This window comes from Kryptolebias marmoratus, linkage group LG1 (assembly GCF_001649575.2).
Source record: "Kryptolebias marmoratus isolate JLee-2015 linkage group LG1, ASM164957v2, whole genome shotgun sequence".
In the NCBI taxonomy this organism is placed as follows: domain Eukaryota; kingdom Metazoa; phylum Chordata; class Actinopteri; order Cyprinodontiformes; family Rivulidae; genus Kryptolebias; species Kryptolebias marmoratus.
The window spans coordinates 15,961,318-15,982,874 of record NC_051430.1 but is presented as its reverse complement, the minus strand read 5'-3'; the positions used below and the strand labels follow the sequence as shown (position 1 = coordinate 15,982,874).

Below are 21,557 nucleotides of genomic sequence, written 5' to 3'. Positions count from 1 at the left end.
GTGTAGTATTGTTGAGCAAACATCTTCAGTCAATGAGCAAATATAATATGATACATCAAAAACATAAATTAATGTAAAGCTGTTTTGGTTTAAAAGAAAACACACAAACAAATGCAAGAATGTAATGTTATGGAGGCCCACCAGATATGTTACAGAACACACGTGATTTTAAGAAATTTCAAAACATTGTGCTTGACATTGTTTAAGCATTGTTTACCCTGTTTTGTCCTTTCTCTCCTATTTGGGTGTTTTTCTTAAAAAGGATTTATTTGTCCCTTTTGGTTTTTGTTTAGGTTTTAATACACTGGAGATTTACTGGCACCACGATGGTTAAACATATGGTGCATTTGACTAATCCCATGCAGCATTTCCAAGAAAAACAACAAATTGTGTTTTATTTGTTAGTGAGCCACTGAGCTGTATTTGTTTGTGGACCAGACACCTTGGTTGAAACACCTCATCAGAGTGAGAGATTTAAGAAGATAGGAGGTTAGATTTTTTTTAATTTGATGTGAGAAATAAAAACACAATTGTATACTTTTTGCACATACAATTGTAGGTCCCTAAAGGAGATGTAGTTAGCACAGTTGTCTCACAACATGGCAAAAGTTCTCAGGCTGGCATTGGTTGTAAACCTGCTGATCATTTTGTATGCTTGCACGATTTTATTCTAGGTGCTTTACCTCCCACTTGTATGTTGACTTAATTGGCCATGAGTAAAAGCGTGAAAGGTTGTTCATTTTTCTTTGTGTTTCCTCTGTGATGTAGTTATTGTACTCAATTTTTAACCCATTTGATTGTAATTATGTTTTGACATGGGCATTGGGTAAATTCTGTTTGTTTTGTAAAATAAGAGTTATGCATACGTTTCAGTCAAAAATGCAAGTTAACGCTGATTGATATTTAAAAAATGAATGGGTTCTAATTATTAATTATTTTTTTACTGTTTCCTATGCATACAGCATGTACATTGGACTGCTGTTCCCTTATCCCCCTGTACTGGTTTGCAGACATTATTTCACACACATTGATGCACAACCCACTGCTTGCTTAACAAGGAACACACGTTTGCACACACGCACACACACCCAGCCACACACTCTGCAATTAGACCACATCTGAGGAGCATTACCCATTCCTCCACTGTTTACACAAGGTCAGTCTTGACGAGAGTAAGTGGGAGGCACAGATATTATTGTGACACTCACTGTAATGCCTTTCTATACACACTGGCCAGCCATGTGTTTTCCCTGGGGTAGAGTGTGGTTTTACTTTATGTTTAGTTTAATGAACATCACTGCTAACTGACAGCTCCTACAAATTACAGATGGATGAGAAGTCAATTGTACTTAGAATTTTCTCATTTGGTAATATTTGCATCCTAGCTGTGGCTCTTTTTTCAGATCATGTGTGAAAAAAAGCTTATTTGATTGGACCTGTTGTGTCATTATATGCATCCCTTTTCTCATTAACACTTACACCCACTCTTTATATAAGTAATGCTTGGAACTGTGGAGCCATCAAAAGTGTGCTTTTCAGAGGATAAATGCTACATGTTATTACATTTACTCATCTGTCTTACTGTCTCATTATCACACAAAACTGGAGGATGATACTTTTTCAAAGACAAGTTAAGTATCTGGGGGTGGAAATAATCTGCTCACTTTTTATTCCTTGTTTGTTAAAATTTCTGACTGAAGAATCCACATTTTAAAAAATATTAATTGAGCAGTGACACCAGATTTTTTTAAATTTTTATCAAAGTCTATAATGTTGCATATTGTCTTTTGTTGTTGCTTGTTTATCATCAATGTATATCTAAAAGAATGTTTGAAAACACTTTGGCATTTGCATTGACAGTACTTGCTCTCTAAACATTTTGTGCACCAATCTCACCCCCTATTGACCTTATTCTTTACTTTAATCACAACAGTTCCATGTTGTACACTTTGTAAAATTTTCTTCTGGTGCAAGAGTAATTGTTATTGTTTCCTATGGAGCTGTTAGCTTTGTCAGTCATTATTTCCCAAACAAACAGTTTAAACTTAACAGTAACCAAAATGTTAACCACAAGTAGTAAAGTATGCTCAGAGGACAGGTAACATGTAGGAGAGAAGAAGCTTTACAAACCTGGAGAGTTTAAAACATTGCAAGCTTACCCGTGAAACTTCTGTGGAGCGCCATTCAATTCACATCAGCTACCAAGAATGAAGAAACAAGGAAAGGTAAAAATTACACACTTAAGGAATCCACCAAAACAGTAAATTGATGAAGGCATCATAATTTTGTTGACTAAAGGTAACTGTAACTAATGACTGATAGATGTAGGATCCTAATACCATCTGACTGTCACAATCCATCTACTGAGTATTCCAAAATTTGGCTTATTTGCCTTCACAGTTTTGTTTGACTTTCATTAATGCAAACAATAAATCAGAGTGTCATCCAAGCCTGGTTAAAGTCAGAGACAAAAAGTGGGCAGAGCAACAATAGGGCAGCAGTGTTTTGCTACAGTAGCAAACCCTCAGCAGGACAGCAGTGGGTTCCAGAATAAGTGCTTAAAAAAGAGCCTCACAGTGTCTGATAAAGGGTTTTAGGTGTTCCCTAGGCCTACAAGAATACTAATCTGATGGGATATAATAGCATCTGTGGAAAGCAAACTTTCTCCAAAAGGTGCAACAGCTCACTTAGTTACATCCCAATGGCAGTCACTCCAAGACACCCTCACATTTTCTTGGACTGGTAAGAGCTGTTTTTGTGGAATACAAGGACATACTGAATCTTAGGAAGATGGTCATCATTTTCAGAAATCATATGATCATCATATTTATATAGTGTTTTGTTTTGTCATTATACTAATTAAAAAGCAGAAAGCCATGTTGTGAAAGATGTGTATTTTAGTTGAAGATTAGCGAGGCTTCCCACTTAACCTCCAAAATGTGCTACTTTACAGACACCATTTCTTTTTTTCCTTCCCGTTTTTCTGTCTGCCATTCCCCAGACTTTTCTCTTCCCCTCCATCTATCTTCGACCTGGTTCTTGATCCCTAAAACTGGGAGCAAATACTTGAGGTAAGATTAGCATTTTTGCCACTTTGATGTTCCAAATGTGTTTCACAAAGACGGAGGTACAATGAGGGGTGATGGGCATAGAGAGAATATAACACAGGGGATGAAAGACAGAGAGGAGGATAAGGACAAGCAGAGATGAAAACTGGAAAGGTAGCAAAGATGAGAGGGATCTTCACTAGGGAGCCAAATACATAATCTTAAAGTGTACGTGTTTATGTGTGTTAGTATTTGTGTGTAATTTTGTGTGTGATTGTATGTGTGTGGGGGACCCCTGTTGGCAACTACCCATGCTCGAGGCTGTGTTTGCAGAGGCGTGTCATTGTTGCTGCAGGCTAGCGGAGGTCAACAAGGGGGTACAGGCCAGTCTGCTGCTCCTCATTGGCTCCCAGGCAGAGGCTCTGGCCTCACCCATTAAGCCAATCACTCACAGCCAGCTGACCCCTGACAGCCTATCAGCTTACTTGGCCTGGAGGCTGAGAGCAAATAGACAAAGGCAGAGGTGTCAGGGAGGGTTATATTATTGGAAGAAAGCTTGGAAAGAAATCCAGTGAGAGAGAGGGAGAAAGAGAGATGGTGAATGTGTAAGACTGTTTAGCATGGTTTCAGCTGAGGAGCCAAAGGTGAGAACAAGTGGTGGGCGAGAGCGCTTTTAATCTGTGGCTGACGAGGGCACCAGGAGCCTCCATACAATAATTACATTAGAGTCAAGTAGATCCCTGTATCTGAAAGCAACACATTTATGCCCTGCAGGAGAATCCCTGGCTAATTGTAATCCACCAGGAAGGAACAAGCGCAAGAAGTGCCTGCTTTTAAAGTGAAGAGGTTTAGGACAGTGCTTTTGTCTAAATTATTGTGTGTATTAAGTGGGAGTATGTGAGTGTTGTTCTGACACAAACAAAATGAAGCACCACTAGAGCAAATATTGTATTTGAGAAACATGATTAAATTCATCCTGTGTGTGCATATCTGCACATCAATATACACTTGTATTTACATGCTGTATGGCTCTTGGCTTCAGTGTATCTTGGCACCATTGCTTTTAGCTATGCTTGAGGGATAGGTGGATGGTGGAATGGCAGGATGCAGGGATAGACTACAAGGAAAATAGTTGGATGGAATGAGATGAGGGGGGATACTATATCTAGTGAGCAGAGCCAGGCGCAGCCGGAGGGGAGGAGAGGTTGATCTGTTTAGTGTCCGTCTCCTGCCAGCTTTCACTGGTCATTAAAAGTAGGCTGTTATCAGACAGTGCAGGGAGGACCAACCAGCCAGCACAGTGCTGCGTCTTCAGGTAACAGCTCCTTATCTGTTCACTGATTGCCTTCACGCTCCCAATCCGTCTGACGTTGGCATCTCAATCAGTCTTTAAATAATCTGCCTCCTCACAGCAGCGCAAGGAGAGACGCCTCCACACCTCCATCCTTCTCTCTCTTTTTTTTCCATTTCTGTGTATGAGTTGATGCTGAATATTAATACAGGAAAACATTTTGCCTTGCACACTTATTAGAAAGAAACAAGTCTCTAAACCTGCCTGGGACTCCTGTGCTCCCTCTGTAGAACTTAAACAGCTAAGTCCTAACAAAGTGCTACAGTATCACACAGTATTGCTGACATCACAATATGGGCCTTTTTGAGAGGTCAATAACAAATGAAGCAACAACCAGAATAAGTTTTGAAACAATTTGTTCAATGATTTCTTTAAGTTTTCAGAAAGGCTCAATGCAGCTTTGTATTTGCACTTATTTTAAACATGTTTAATTTAGAATATGCTCTTCACGCTGATCTAAGCATTATATTATGAATATCCAAAAATAAAGCTAGAAAAAAATACAGCATGTTATTTTTAGCTTGAAGTCATTCTTCTTTGTGTACTTTATATGTTGTATAAAGAAAATTACTTTTACCTTCGAGTTGCTGAAGTTTGCAAAACTCAAGAGCAGTTCTAAGTTGAGCTGGCAAGTGGCGCTGCCAACATTATGGCTGACATGATACACCAAGCCTCCCACTCACCTCCTACCCCTGGACCACAGTACAGGACCACTACCTCTGTCAGCTCTGCAGTAGGCATCTTTCCTACACTGAGAGGAATTGAGACACAGAGTAAAATAAATTATTCAAAACCTAAAATAAGGGAAATATTGAGATGATGAGGAAGGGACAGTGGGGAAACAATGTGCAAGAATTAAACTGTACTCTTCCTCAACTCTAAGAATGGAAATGGTATTTCTGACATAGAATAGTGATATAGTTTGCATGTTTTGGTTTGTTTTATTTTACATTATCTCATTTGCTTTTAAACACTGTAAGACAGTGTTTGTTTCAGTTTTTTTGTTCTTTCACCTATGGCCATTATTAAAAGTCATCAGTCAAAAGCAAATGGCTGAACCAGACACTAAAAAAAATCTCATTGAGATGTTCCTTGTGTAATCTAAACTGGAGATGACCACATTTGAGATGACTGATGATGTGAGCTATATAAATAAACTGAATTAAATTAATCTCACATCATTATGATTTGACTGTGACAGCATAAGGTTGTCCTACAAAATAGACTATCGCAAAACTTGTTTTGATTCTTTATACTACAATGAAATTTGCTTTTATAGGACACAAAAAGGAAATTAAACAGTAAGCATTTATTGACCGTTTAAATTATGTATAATATATTATCACTGTAAGGTGCTGGAGAATTGGATAATCTTGAAAACACACTTTGAAAGTAGTTGAACAGTGCTTCAATTTGACTTTGAAAAATGTGTAGGAACCCTGAGGGAAACATTGAGATACAGAAGTTCTGTTGTCTTTTCTGAGTGCAAGCTCAACTTGGATAGACTGAGATAAAATGGAAAAGATCAATGTCATCTGATCAAAGCTTGAAATTGTTAATAAGTATTGATGAAGTGTCCTGATAGGGTACTGAGGAAGGAAACTATTCCTATCTACCAATCCCAAAACCAGCATCCATGATTCACGAGAAAGCTTGTGTGTAAAAGGCATTTATTACCTTTAATGGGACAGAGAGAAACTATTTAAGATGAACAACATGCAATATTTAGATTTTGGAGTAACATGTGTGACCACCCACTATGCCTTTGTTTTTAAATGGCCTGCAAGACAATACTTTACCACATTGTTAGACTGCTGAGAAACTGAAATCCTATATTATATTAGAATGTACAAAAAACACTTTCCCAACTAAAACAACTTTGCTCTTTCCTAAATACTTACAAGGTTATTTTAAGAAGATAATGCAACACAGAGGTAAGCATGGCCTATTTTTACACTTTGAATTATATCCCACGAGTAGTGATACACTATAAGAATTATAATGCATAGTTAAGCTGCTTTCACGTGTTTAATATCCAGATTTGACCTGTAAGTAAAAAGTGACAGCTACTGAAAACTCAATTTTACTTTTAATATGAAGTTAGACAGTGACTGCAACGTATTTGTTACAGCAGCTAGTAGAGGCTCCAGTAGATGGTGTCATAGTGACTGTGCTTATTGACTGTACTCGTACCTCAGAGTGAGTCAGATAAATGAACATTCCACCTCCGTCACTACTTCACTGCTGATGTCATATGGGATTTTAGACCGTTGGTGACAACCGAGTAATAACTCCTCTATCTCTCTACCTCAATCTCTTTTGCTCACTGGCTGCCCCCCTACCCCCTTCTACTGCTGCCTAGAAAGCATAGTTTCATTTCTGAGTTAGATGTCTCTCTTCTTCTCCTTCTCCAGTTTCTCTCTTCCCTTGCCCCTGCTTTCATCCATGTGATGTGTGATATGTATCATTGGTTAAGACCACTCCAGACCGGCATGTTGACATTCCCCCGTGCCTCTTCATCTCTCCCCGCAGAGCTGAGTGCTGTTGAGTTGTGTTGATTAATGATATTGATCGCTCCTCATACTGCTTGACTTTCAGTGAATGAGGGAGAGAGGAGGAGACAGAAAGTTAAACCAGAGGAAAAAGAGAGAGAGAGAGAGAGAAATTGGAAGAAAAAAAATAGCTCGCTCAATCTTGATACAATATATATTTTTTCCACAAGCTCTGTTTCCATGGAAACCATACTATAGGGAGGAAGATTGAAACAGTATGGATGCATAGAGGAGAGAAAAACACAACAGGTTTGGCTTACAGGTGTTAAGGTCCATGCACTCTAAATTCATTTATCTCAAAAGTCTGCTGCCAAGTTGAATATATGCATGCTGTGACGAGGAAGGAAAAGTGTAGAGGTGTCATCAGCATATGTGACAACACATCAATGAGACTGAAAGCAGGTTGTCAATAAGCCTTTCAGGATGGTCTCCCTGACACCCAATAAGTTGTGTCAATAGCAATGATAAAGTGTCAATACTTTTTAAAGGAGGAGACTTGCTCAGATAGAGGTAGTCGCATGGCTAGATAATATATGTTATGATGATTTGATACCCTTTGAAAAGAAATAACCTGAATCAGAAATTGGTTTTCTCCAAAATTGTTTAATCTGTTCCTATGTCAGTCATTCTGTGCATTGAAAAAAAAAAACAAAGGCTTGCTGCCATGGCCATCGTAAAACTTCCGGACAGTGATTGTGCTTTGATTGTATTTATATTTACATTTATGATGATTACTCAGAGAGAAATAAATCAAGTTTCTAAATATGTCTAAACAGTACTAAATTTGATAGAAAAAGTATAATTTTAAAGGAAAAAAAAATACAAATTATAGATGACCAACTATATCAACTTGGTCTTGTTATACCCTAAAAATATAATGTTTATGTGTGTTTACCATATACTTAGGTCCAGCAAGTAAGTATTACTTCCACCTTTGTGAACTAAAACACACTTTAATGTTTTTCTCATCTCTAGTTAGATCTGTCATGATTTTATTTATAGGGTCCCTTAAAGGTTATTGTGACAAGATGGTTGAGCATTTGATTGCAGCAAAAGGGGATTTCCTGAGTGATGCTAACTAACGGAGCTTCCTCTCTCCCAGGCCTGACAGGACACATGGGGAGAGTCATACCACAACTGTGGTGGGGTTTGCAGGCTCCCATGAAGCTTAAATCCCAGGGAAAAAATATAAAAGTGATGTTATGAAATGTGTGCGTGTGTGTGTTTATTATGCTGTGTCTGTGCAGCACAGGATGCAGAGTGTGTGAACCAGGGTCTGTCCCACTGAATCAACGGGTGTGCAGGAAGAGAGGAAGGATAATAAGTATAAGAGGATATTTGAGTATGCAGTGTTTTGTCATTTCTCAGTGTTGCTGTATTTTTCAGTGTGTCTGTGTGTGTTTTACATGTAGAGGAAGGAGAGATCAATTGTACATGCTTTTCCCACAGGTAAACTCCCTGTGCAAACAAATAAAAGTAAGTGTCCATGTTCATTCTGGTGGATTAGATACAATGGAGCAGGGTTAGAACCTTCCTAAAATGTGTCGCCACAGGCAAGGTGCTTTTAAATTCCAGTAAAAAGATGAAACAGGAAATAGTGACCATGACTCTATGTCATCACACATTCTCACAGAGTTATTGATTTGAAAAAAAAAAACAACAGATCTCTCAATGAAGTATGCACCTTGCTAAATGTGTGTATGACTTTTTTTATTTTTTAAATCATGTGATCATACATTTTTGTAAAAGAGTGGTGTGCTCACATTGTCTTCTGTCTGGCCTTGTCTTGTTCTCCCAGCTGTCCTAACACTGGTCTGTGTTGACAGTAAACACAGCTGCAGGTCACAGAGGCCCTGCTCTGGTCAGACACGGGGCTCTGAAGGCCAGTGGGGGAGAAAGAGATAGAGCATACAGAGAGCATAAATGCAAGAACAAGAAGGAAATTGATTCCTTTGGTAAGGTGCAGGCAAAAGAAATGGAGAAGGACTCCTTTTTGGTCCAGCATGTGCACCTTAGCTCTTTTCAGGCTGAAAATAAAAAGCAAGACTAAAGAAGGATGGAAGGTAAATAGGCAGAGAAGGATGGAAGGCAAATAGGCAGAGAAGTGCACAAGAGACTATATGTTTCTCTTAAAACTAAGACAGTAATAAGGAGACTAGTGGCAAAGGACAGAAAGCAGAACTTGGCAGAATCCAAGCATCAAGGTTAAACTTTCATTGTAGAGTAGAGAAGAATATAAAAATTGAGAATTGTGTAAAAGGTAAAAGAAGAAGAATGTGGCAAGAGTAGTTAATGAGTGTGAAAAGGGGCAATGTAAAATTGTGAGTATTTGCTATTAAAATATCAGAAAGCCAGATCAAAAGAAAAGCAACCAAAGTAATTTAAAGTCAGGTGTGACCTTAAATCTCTATACCTTCAGACATTAACAATGGGGAAATAAAATATAAATAAATAACTTTGCCATAATTGTAAAGTGGATGTATCCTTAGGATCAATATTTTGCCATAAATCTATCTTAAGGTTTTTAACGGATGACATTAGCATTGCTTACAGACACACCACCCTTAGGAGTCTATGACCTTTGTGTGCATGAATGATAAATTGCCTTGCACTGAGTGCATGTTATTGCCCTGGCTTAAGAGACATGTTGTTTGGGTTACCAACAACATGTATGTATGCACTCTTCTGTATGACTTCATGCAAAAGGAAGACGCAAAAAATTGTGAAAATGTACTGACACATAGATGGACATAAGTCACACATCTTACCACCCACTGGTGTTCATATACGTCAGCAAACGTTTGCATGCCCGCACACACCAGTGCCAAAAAAACACCCACTGTTTGACATGTTCTTTTCCGGCCCCTAAGGACAGATCAGGCACAGCTGTGACTTGCGAGGTCATGAAGCTCGAAGAGGTCAGACTGAGCAGACTCTGAGAGAGCCCAGTGTAGGGTCACAGGTCACTCCCAGCAGCCCTAGTGGTGTGAAAGGTCATGGGTCAGAGTCTCACCACGATGTGTTGGCTGGATAGGGTTTCAAAAGGCGGCTGGGGCCAGTGAAGACTACAGATTTATAGATACTGAGTCTAGCTCCAGTCCTTAGCCCAAGGTAATTACACAGAATATGAGCATGCCCGTTGAGGCTTGGCCGCCATATTTCATTTCCATCCTGAGCCCCTGTAGACTGAAAAAAATACATGAGATAGCCTGGGAGAAAGGAAAGGAGAGACCATGGGGCAGAAAGCCAGAGAAACGAAGATCCATTGATGCAAGTTAAGAAAAGGTTAAAAAAAAGATATATTGAGAAAAGAAGAAAAACTAATGGAAAAAATGTATGTGGACAGCCAAGTTATTCCCTTTCACACAAAGTGTGAGTAGAGTCAGAGTTAGAGAAGAGATGAGCGGATGACTGAGTAAAGGCAAAGGGTCATATTTGTTACTAAACAAAACTCCATTCTTAGCAACAAGACCTTTGACGTCAAATTCCAGTAAGACAGGGAGAAGGTCACAGGGATCATCCCGGGGGAACGCCGGGAGCCGGAATGACATGAAGCATGGACAGCAGGGAGTGACAGCCTCGCGAGAGGAGCATAGGAACAGATGGAGCACAGAGTGGGGGGCGGGGGTGGGGGAGTGAAAGAAAAGAAGAGCCCAGAAATTAGATTAGTTTAAAAAGTGAAGTTGTAATGCAGTGAGCCTGATATCCTTCTCAGAGCAGTTTCCCGTGAGAAACTGATCGGGCCACCGCAGGCTCATCGAGACAGTTCAAACATATTTACCCCTTGTTGGAAGGTACAAATTAAATCACGCTCTTCCACAAAGAGGGGATGTTTTCCCCTTCTGGTCTGATGTCATGGTAGTGGGGCAGCATAAAGTGGGGGTGGCCCACACTGGCCCACATGCATTTATCTTAGAGGTCATTTATCTTGCAAGAGCTTCCCCTCCCAACTACTTTTTTTTTCTAAATTCATCTGATACATTTTGAAAACATTCTATCAAAGTCTCTGTTTGTCTTGCTACCGACAGATGTATAAATACATAGATGATGAAATTTAAGAACAGAGCCCTGTCCTGTTCTTAGCACTAACCCTGTTATCTCCTCACTGTCCTTTGCTTTCTCTCATCTTCCCTTTCCCTTGCACACCCTTGCTTTTTATCCAGTTTTATTTGAAAAGGGTACATAGCTGAAAAAGTTGCAAGCACTCATCCTTTTGTTCCTGCTTTAACAATGCAATAACAAGTTTCACAGGAGATCATTACAGTAATTGCTTCATAATTGCATCGACATAAGCCTTGGCTTCAGCCCATTCCCTTAGTGAGTGCATCCAGGCCTTGTCACAGGCTTGGGCAATACACACCAGTATGTGACCTTAAACCAGAATGTTTGTGGGTCCCAGCTACTCAGACTTTGGCTAACCAGCTATCACTATAACATTCCTAAACTGTAAAACAAGAATTATTCCTCCCTCTGCAGCATTTGACTGTGTTTTTTTGTTTTGTACTTCATGCTTTTTCTCTCATGTTTCACTTGCTTGCTCCAATATTATCTGGTATTGTTGAATAATAAACGTTTCCAGATAACTTTCTGATGGACAGTGCAAAGAGTCCTTCACCCTCCACCCACTCATTTTGTATTAATAGAAAGCAGTGTCTGCTTTTAATACTGCTGATTTTTTTCTCAAAGAGAGGAAGAACTTGATCCCTTAACCAAGCATATTTTGGAAAGTTCATCTAATATGCTTTAGGACAAGAAATTAAGTATCATATTTGTGTTTATATGCACACAGAACTTATTTAAAGCACAGCTAGTAGTAGTTTAAAGCAGCCTTATTTCTGTTGTTCTCTTTCTTTTTTTTACTCTCTACTTCTGAGACAAACTAAACCACTACTGTAAGCCTCAAGCAAAAAAAAAAAAAAAATCCTTGAGTCATACAAGTATACAATAACTCACTCAATTATTTACAACTGAACTCATTCGGAAAGGAAGCATATGTAATCTACTCATCCATGCTGAGAAGATGCTGAGAGAGAGTGGAGTAGAAGGAGAAATGGAGTGCGTTCAGGGACGAGGCGGGCGGCCAGCAGAGAATGAATTCTGTTTCCGTTACTAACTCCCCAAAGAGAGGTGGGAACTAGTAAACAAACCAAGTGGGAAAGTGTTTCCTCCTTTAATGACAAAAGGAAAGAGCCTACACGAAAGGCAGGGAATGAGGGGAAACACAGCTAAGAACTAGCGCAGTGTGTCAGCTGTCAGCCATTCTGTAAGTGTGTATGTGCGGGTGTGTGTGTGTGCCCTCTGCTCTGTTTGCGCACAGGCCAGCAGCCTGCACAAAGCACCAATGGGGCATACACACAGATGGGTAAACAAAGCCATTGTTTACTATTTTGTGTCTTGTTATGTTAGGAGAGATCGCATGTTATTGATTTTTCTCAGTCAGGGCCAGGAACAGTGGAGATTGGTAGTAAATTTTCCCACTGGATGAGATATCTTCACAGGCTCATTCACAAACTCACTTGCAGAGTCATGCTCGTCTTTCCACTGTGACTAGGCCTGTCATACCTGTGTCAGTTCCTATCACAGTGTGTCTACCTGAAATATGCATACAAGAACTTTGTGGTCACCTTTCTTAGCCTGAATGCCCATTATTTTGGGCTCGGGTCTATTATGACCTGAGCCTACGGCGGGTCTCCACATGCACAAAGATACGCACACAGACACAACACTGCCGAGGTCATAGCCTTTCAACCTCAGGGGCTCGACTTCTGCCACCGCAGTCTGACAAATCACCCCATGACACACACACAAAAAAAGCGCCAGGGCCCCAGCATGAGTGGGGCCCGGTTCCAAACATCTCTTCAAATCTCAGCTCTGTTACAAGCAACGGCAGTGAGCTTCTGTTGCCCTACTCCTACTGGATTTAGACAAAGAGGAGGAAAGAAAATGAGAGGAAGGAAGGATGGAGAAAAAAAAAAGAGGCCAAAAGTGCGAGATGGGAAGTGGGATAGAGATGGGTGGAAGAAAGAGACATTTGGGTTCTTTCATTTGGTAGACTATGATAAATGGCCTGGCCTTTAGCCGGTCTGCTCCCCCAGAGCTCACTCTGGGCCTCCTCTGACAAGAGGGTCTTTGAGTGAGAATGGACCCCACAAATATCGCTCTTTGTCCCAGACTTAGCTAAGCCAAGACCCCACTGCTCTGACTTTAATCAAGTAAAACCAGCAAAGCAAAGGTCTGCTTTTATGTCTGAGAGTCAATCACTTTGTGTGTCTGTGCATGTGTGTACTATATTAGTTGAATGTGTGTGAGAAGAGACTGGAGAGGAGGAAGAGTCTGCTAGGAATAAAGGAAAGTCAGTGCACTACATTACTCTGGCACGTCTCCCCATTACTCCTTTAAAGACATTCAGAGCTTTGCCTTGGGGGTACGTGGGTAGATTTGGGGGAAAGCAAAATTTGGATAACACCCTGAAGACACATTACAAACTGACTCAGCGATCAAAACGTCTTGTGAAGTTAACCTCAGAAAAGGGGAGGTCTTAGTGACAAAAATGTCTGGAGAAAAGAAGCAATGTTCTTATTTTAAATGTAAAATAAACAAGAGTGCTCATCTATTTGACATAGCTGAAGCCTTGTAGATGAGAAATTATCTTATTCAGCTATATAGTGGTTATCTAATAAATACGATGGTTATTTTATTTAAATATATTATTCAAGACTGGGCACCCCCTGTGTTACAAATGAAAGTTAACATATTAATTGTTTATAATTAAACCCTGGTTGCAGCGACGTTATGCTTCATTATTTCAATTGGGCTTAGAAATTCCAAAGACAAAAAAGAAAATAAAAAAGGCTACTCTTAAAAGCTACAACTTCTTTTCTTAATCTTATGACTGCAGCTCAAAACTCTTGATTGGGCGGATTGTGTAGCATTGTGGGTGAGGAGTGGAGGTTATGGAGCTTATGTGGCTTTTGTCAACCCTGAACATTCATTTCTAAGCCCTCCTTTGGCGTATACACTTCCTGTTCTTTCAATGTCACAGTCGCCTTGTGTCTTCCTCTTGCCTGCAGCCATTCTTAAAAGATCAAGGTTTAAACTTAGATCACCTTCTTGTTTTTTTAATCAAAGCAGCATATAGTTTATCAGTATATGTGTGTGTGAAATTTTGTGCACATATTCTTTTCTGCTAGCTCATGAATAGATTAAGTGTTGGTGTACACTTATACCCATATCCACACGTGAGATGAGGGCAAACCTCTGTGCCACACTGTGCCATGGTGCCATAATCTCCGCCCTTGCCCAGTGGCCCAGATTAAATCCAGGCTTTGATCCACCCCCTAATCTGAGTTTACAGGCTCTGGGTTGAGGGTGGGTGCTCTACTCTTGCCTGCCAGCTAGATTCTGCCTGCTTCTTTCCTTCCTCCCTTGTCTGTCTGCCTCCTTGCTGCCCCCCCACTGAGGAGCTGGCAATTGAAATCAGCTTTTGAGTTGCTTAATACAGAAGCGGGCAGAATTAGGCCCTTAAATGCCTGTCATGGTCGAAGATTATATCAATAGCTCTTTTTGTCACCGCTACATCAGTGTCAATGGTAAACCAGCAAGGCTGCCAGAGCAAGACAAAAGGGGCATTTTTAGATTCACTTGTAGTTAGTTTATTTTGTCTCTGTAGGCACCCAGAACATGCACACACAAACACATGTATCTAAGGTGGTGTACACACAGAACACATTAAAAACTCATTCAGCAGAAAAAAAAACTAAACATATGCTGCTTGTTTGAGTTAAACTGTAGCTTTGCTAAGATATCAAATGATGTACATTTTGTGATTGTAAAATCAGCTTCAGTGGCAAGCCCTTTTGAAGTGGAGTGTGGTTCATTGGTTCAGGGTCAAACAAATACATGCTCTCAATTGGAACCAAAACCCAGAGTCTTGGCTTTGCTTTAATGCTACAGTGAGTTTGATTTACTGCCCATCTGCAAGTCCACAAACACTCTTTGACGAGACCCAGACAAAATGAATAAGGGAGCTGGAGACGTACTGCTGTTAACCAATTTACCTGTCTATATAAACAAGGCCATGGCTGATTAGAGCAGGATCTTTCCTAAAGTAATAGTTTACAGCACAGCACATTAAAAATAATTAGCCTTAATACAATAAAGTTGGAGCAATGTCAGAGCCACAAGACTAGGCTTAGCTGGTGCATTAATTCTTTATGTGCTGCTCTGTGTTAACTGCTAATATTTGACATTGCCCAAGCTCAGAAAATGTCCATGCATAAAAACTGAGAGTATGGGACAGTAGTATTGTGGCCCAATTACATGACATAGCAGCATTTGAAGAAGCCAAATAAAAACTGTGAGGATTTGGTATACTTTTAAACTAGCGAGGAGTACTCACATGTCATATTTTCTGCACTGTTCATTTCAGCAAAGCACAGGGGTCACATTTTATTGCTCAGTTTGAAATTTATTTTTTCTTGTTTTTGTTAAATGTAAAGGAAAAACTCACACTCAAGAAAGAGAAATTGAAGGAGGTGAAAGATGGCTTGTCAAGTGAAGTTTGTCACAAAAAAAAATCTTTTTCTGCTGTTACAAACCACCATAAGTCCACAATTCAGTAAAAAGAACCCTGCACCACAGTGTACATTGTGTACTTGTTTCTTTACTATCACTTGTCACACTCATAATGTCAGTGCTGAGCTTTCTTTCGTTTTTTCACCCTCTGCTCCACTGAATATAACCACATCCCACACATGTTCACTTCAATGTGAAACACAGACAGGTGCTGGAACACGCTGACTGATCAACACATACTGTATAAACAAACACGGCCCTAGAAATGTGGCATGTCATCTAGAGTACCTTTAAGCCTGGGCGGTCATGAGTTATTGGTCTTGCTTATTGGCAGAGGTTGACCAATTAACGCCCCAGTGCTAGGTCCAGATCACTGGCTCTCTGCATGGTGGTAGAGTGTGAAATGTGTAATAAATCCAGGGCACGGCCCACAGCACATAAGGGTAGCACAAAGAGTTGGCAGAGAGTTCCTCTCACTTGGGTGAATGGCAAGGCAGGGTTCACAGGGTCCAATTAAATGCTACGTCTCACTATTCCATTCCCTCTGGTAGAGGGTTTATGCTCAAATTGTGAACACTACTGTTTGCTATTGAATGGTATAACGGCATAATTTTACAAATTCATATTTACGAAAGCCAATTGGGCTGCAGATCAGAGCAGCATGATTCTCGTCAGTTTGTATGACTGAGTCTCAGATCCTCCACTGTGTTCTCAGATAAGTGTCCCCAATGCCACTTACTAGATAGCTGTGGTAGGTCAAGGGGTCACTAGTCCTTCTTGTTGTTCTCTGATAAGAGATTCATTAGTTTAGGACAATCAACAGGTAGCTGCAGAATGGAAAGTTCAAAAGGTTAAAGAGGAGTAAAAGGTCACTGAAAGAAAATGTTGGCAGTTTTTTTTGGTACAATTTAAAAAAAAAAACAGTGTTACTAAATTTATTTAGCATATTTCATTATACCCAAGGAGTAAAACTTTTATTTTGAAATCAGTCTAGCGTTGTATTCCCTTCTACATTATTGCCTTGTATTTCCTTACACAGTTTTAGTGGGTTTTGACTCAATATTGTTATGTAATGACTGAAATCTTGAAAACAAGAAGGAAAATAAAAAAATATCTTTCTTTTACTGTTGTTGAGGATCTGTAAGTCAGAGCAGTCATCTGACAACTGACAAATCAGCTGTTCACCCTTGACCTAGTTCATAATTGTTCTTTAACCTACAGTTGAAGAGCAGATAGATCATGGTTTAACAAGTCAGGCACCCCCTACCCACACCCCAACATATTTGGCTGCAAAAATAGGAGGTCTAAAACCTCTTCACTAATACCTTTAAGCATCTCATTATTGACACTTAGTAATATGACTCTAAATATGAATTTGACAGTGTGGCTAAAAGGACTGTGTAGGGGTTGTAAGGTTGTCTATAAAGCACCTCATTCTGAACTTATCTGACTGCTGGATGTCTTGTAGAGGAGTGTGACCCAAAGTCCCCACCTCTTTCTCCTCCTTTTGACTTGAATAAGAATTGTGTCAAAATTACTTATGGAAAGGATGCAAATGAATGCTGGGGGTTGTTGTGCTCAAATCCCACCAAGGTCAAGCATCCAGCTGTCAAATCATGTTTAGGACTAATCGTTTATGTGCTCGTACCACTCAGTGCTTGTTGCCTCCTTTTCTCTGTGTTTGTCGCACACCTCTCTGTCTCTCTTTGACTCAATGTCTTGCCTTTTTTCACTTCACTATTTTTTTTATGCAATGTCCAATGCATCTTTCATTTGTTTCATCATTCACATCCTTATACATAGTTCTTCCAGCAAAGACCATGACCTTTCTGTAGTTTCATTACTTTTTTTTTTTTCAAAATGTCTAATGAATTGAGTAACGACAGCAAAGTGAAATGTCACCTTGGAATGATCACCATGTTAACTCTCCAAAAGAAAAAAAATCTTTTAAAACTATTTTTAGTATTCAAAGTAATATAGAAATAAGCTTTATATGTTGTATGTATAACTTTGGATTTATAGAGAGGAAAAATGAATACACATGCAACACTATTGGACATTTTTCCACACATTTCTGTCCATTGTGTATTTGTGGTGTGTTGTGTACACTATAAGAAATGTATGCCAAGAAAAACATGCCTTAACTTGAAGTTTTTTTGTTTTTGTTTTGGTTTATTTAGACTGTCATTACCACGGTCATGGCCATTGTCATCTCGCTGGTCTTTTGGAGTCTTCACCCACCATGTAAAAAAGTGACAGGTTGCAGAGTTCAAGTCCTCCGAAATGTGAATCGAAACAGCTGCCCCTAATCACTAGCACAAGCTGGGCTTAAGGGCCTCTCAGTTTCACCCCTCATCTGCCTGGAATTCTGAATTTCCTGAGCAGAGATCAAATGGCAGCCCGAGTCAGTGAGACCTTTGATATGGGGACACCCATCTCGCGAGGGCCTTCTGCATTGGGATTTACGCTTGACAACACACTTGGTGTCACCTCTTCTCCCGGCGGATGCTCTGCAACCCCCTGGAAACATTGGACTCCTTTGACGGCACAGCAGAGAGTCTCCCCCACCCTTGGCGTGCCCAGCAGTTATTTATTAAATTTGTTGCCCACCATGGTATAGTTTCAGCCACTTAGTTTTGAATTGCACCCTGGATTTTTCAATTATGTGGTTCATTTCACCTGCTTGTGTTCCTTTACCCCCCTGGATCAAGGTCACAGGAGATCACATTTAATTATTTCAAAACAAGAAGTCTTAAGCAGCCCCCATAGATCTATAACATTGTACTTTCCTAACTCTTACTCCATCACCACTGCTTTAAATAAGCAGTATTTTAGATGGTCTAAAAAAAAACTGAGAAATTCCTTTCCCTGCCTCCAAACATCTCATTACTTGTGTCAATAAGAAAATTTGTCTACTTAACTGGAGGGTAAATAAAAAGGGCAGAATATGGGATTTCCAGAATTCCTTGCTTGGTAAGTCTCATATGGAGCACATTAGTGTCTTCTTTGATTGACAGCTGCTCCTGTGTATAGCCAGAAGGAGAGGCAAAGAGATATTGGAGATTATTATTTCCAAAGTAATACGTATGGGCTGTTCACAGCAGGCATGAAGATGTTATCTGGAGTGGCTGTGGCCTGTATAGATTAGAGGATGTTGGGAGAGGGGGGGGGGTAAGCAACTCCACTGAAAAATGTCTTTATGTGTCCATGACTGTGAACATGCAGTTTGTCTTTGTGAATAGAAATTTAGTTTGATTTTTTCTTTTTTTAAAACAATTATAACTTTTTTTAGGATCAAAAAAGACTGGCGCAACAGTAAAGTATCATGACCCTAATTTGATTTAATTTATTTAATCTGAGCACATTTCCATCAGAATAGATCCTCGTAGAAAAGGTTAGACTCTTCGCCAGAGTTACACTTAGCCAGTTGCTTTTTTTGTTTCAGTGACACTTTTACACTCAAAAGTTCATTAAATGTGTTAAGAATAACTTGGAATTTCAATTGTTTACCGTGTCTTTTACTGTCTACATACTTAATTTGTATATTGTGTATGTAATCATGTGTAAAATACAGCTGTAGAAATAAAACACAAGCAGAAAAATATTTATCTAAAAGCTAGTATCATGAAATGTCATGTGAATAACACAAGAAGCCATTCTGAATGTTGCAACACACATTTTCTTTTGTTTTCATATGTCGCTTCACCTGATGAACACCAGCCTAACCCTGACCTTAACTTCAACCTTTTCATGTGTGACATTAAATGACACACAAATAGCTCCAGACATATACAGACACTTGAAAGAATGCGCTATTATACACAAGCCCACAATGGCACGTTGTTACATACTTGAGAAAAATCTTCATGAATACATAACAAGTCAAGGATGCACTCCACACATATTTTTCCATTATGATCAAAACAAAAACTGAGAGCTATAATAACAAATGATTAAAAAATATAAACAGATGCTTAAAAAAAAAGATGTAGTTCAAAAAAAGCAAAAAAATGGTACAGTCCTAAGAACTAATTAAAAAAAAATCAGCCTCTTTAAAAATGGAAAAAGATTAAAAATAGAAAAATTCAGGACCCAAAAACATGCTTTTTCATTTTTCTATTGGTAGTTCTGTAATAGTTTGGGTGTATATTGGAGTCAATAGGGCTGTCAAACTGGGATTATTTATCATTTAAAAAAAGATAAGAAGCAACAGTTTGGATATGTGCTTCTCAAGGCAAAGTTGGACAACATAACTGACTGAGCAAATCAGTCACCTTATCCCTTTCTAATTAATCTGTGTCATAATTGTTAAAAAAAAGAAGGATCCTACCAAAGGATCCTGCCATGAAAACAAAAGATACATCTGCGCAAACTGGCAGCAACCAACTGCAACAAATTATTCACAAAGACCACAAGCATTTCAGATTTGATGTTGTTCTGTATGGATATGTTTAAACCTTCATAATGTTAAGGCCATTCAAGCATGCAAGTTAAAGTTCTGATTTGATCTTTATGTGATATTACTGGCTGAAGCAATTGACTTTAATATTGTAATTGTAATATTGTATTGTAATAACAATAAAATTTTCTTAAAATAACAAGTTTGTGTTTGCCAAAATAACATTTTTTCCTCAGATATGTGGCTTGAAGTGGTAATAGGAATGTCTTGAGGATATTTATGAATTAGGAGCTTGCTTTTAAAGAGGCTCCCATCACTAAAATAATTTGTTACCAATGAGCACTGCAGCCTTTACAAAGAATCAGCTTGCTTTTTTGTGTTCTTGCAAAGACCAAAAGAGTTGAGATGAGTGAGAAAATGTGTTTGTGTGTGTGTGTGTGTGTGTTTTTTGGTCAATTAAATTACCTCATGGTTGGGTCCACAGGGGAGATGTGAAAACTGGGACCCCACTGGACAAAATCAAAATGTATTTCCTGCAGCACACTTGTTTTGTCTTCTCAGTGTGTGGCCAAAAAGCACATATCACATAGTAAACCAGGGGAGTCATGCTGTGTTTTTCCCACATTTTTTTAATGAATTTCCCAAAATGCACCAATTTAGTAAATCACAGGAGAAAAAAAGGATTGGCTTTGATACAAAACTTGCTGGCGGGAGGGGCATTGAATAGTGGCCACTTTCTGACCCTAAAGTGTGGGACCCTACCTGACCTCCAGATTAGGGTTCAAACAGTCAATTGCAGGTCACTGGCAGGGATGACGGGTAAAGGGCGGTATTGTGTGCCAGAGGGTTTAAGATGGTCATGTGTGAAGACTGTAGGGGAGGCAACCTCTGATCACTGTTTAATACTTAGAGAAATTGTCCTACAGGTCACCCTTCGACAAACTTTATTACTCCTTTTCATCTCTTCAAGAAATACACACACACACACACACACACACACAGAGAGTTTAGATGTTACAATTACTATATGCTAACTGGCCATACTCTGACTGTATTCTTATTTGTTTATTTGTTGTTCATCTGTTCCTCTCTCTCATCCCTTTTTATCACTGTTATCATTCTATCTTTTTTGCCATCCATCTGTCTTCTTTGTCTTAGCTACTAGGCTGGCTATCTATCCTTCTAATGAGCTCCATGGATGCCTCTAAAGAGTTGACAAACACGCCTCACACAGCCATCATTTTTACTGGGCTCAAGCTAAGGCATAAACAGCCGCACCCCTGTGGCAACCTACTGGAGGAGCAAGACCAGGAGTAAGTTATTCTTCAACAGACTTAGTCCTAAAATACATCTTACAGATTACAGGTGGGATAAGATGACTTCTAGCATTTTGTGATGCTGTTAATTGAATTCTTTTATTTAAAAGAATTCACTACACTAGTAATTATTTTAGTTAGACCACTAGGAATATTTTCTTTTTCTGTTCATCAGTGATTCGAGGTTTCAGTATATGAAAATCACAAGTGAATGGAGAAGTTAAACTTAATCACATACAGATACAATATGCATTGAAAATTTGTAGCCATATGATCATGGACAAACATGTAGCTTTCTCAACAGTTTTTAGGCTCAGT

The 21,557-nt window shown here is 39.3% G+C and overlaps 1 long non-coding RNA gene across 1 annotated transcript in view; it reads left to right on the top strand.

Moving 5' to 3' along the window:
- Window positions 1-19,314, top strand: part of LOC119617394 — a 162,037-nt gene extending 142,723 nt beyond the window's left edge. Inside the window, exon 4 of the long non-coding RNA XR_005233624.1 lies at window positions 17,705-19,314. This is a non-coding gene — a long non-coding RNA (uncharacterized LOC119617394). The remainder of the gene's footprint in view (window positions 1-17,704) is intronic.
- Window positions 19,315-21,557: the final 2,243 nt, after the last annotated feature.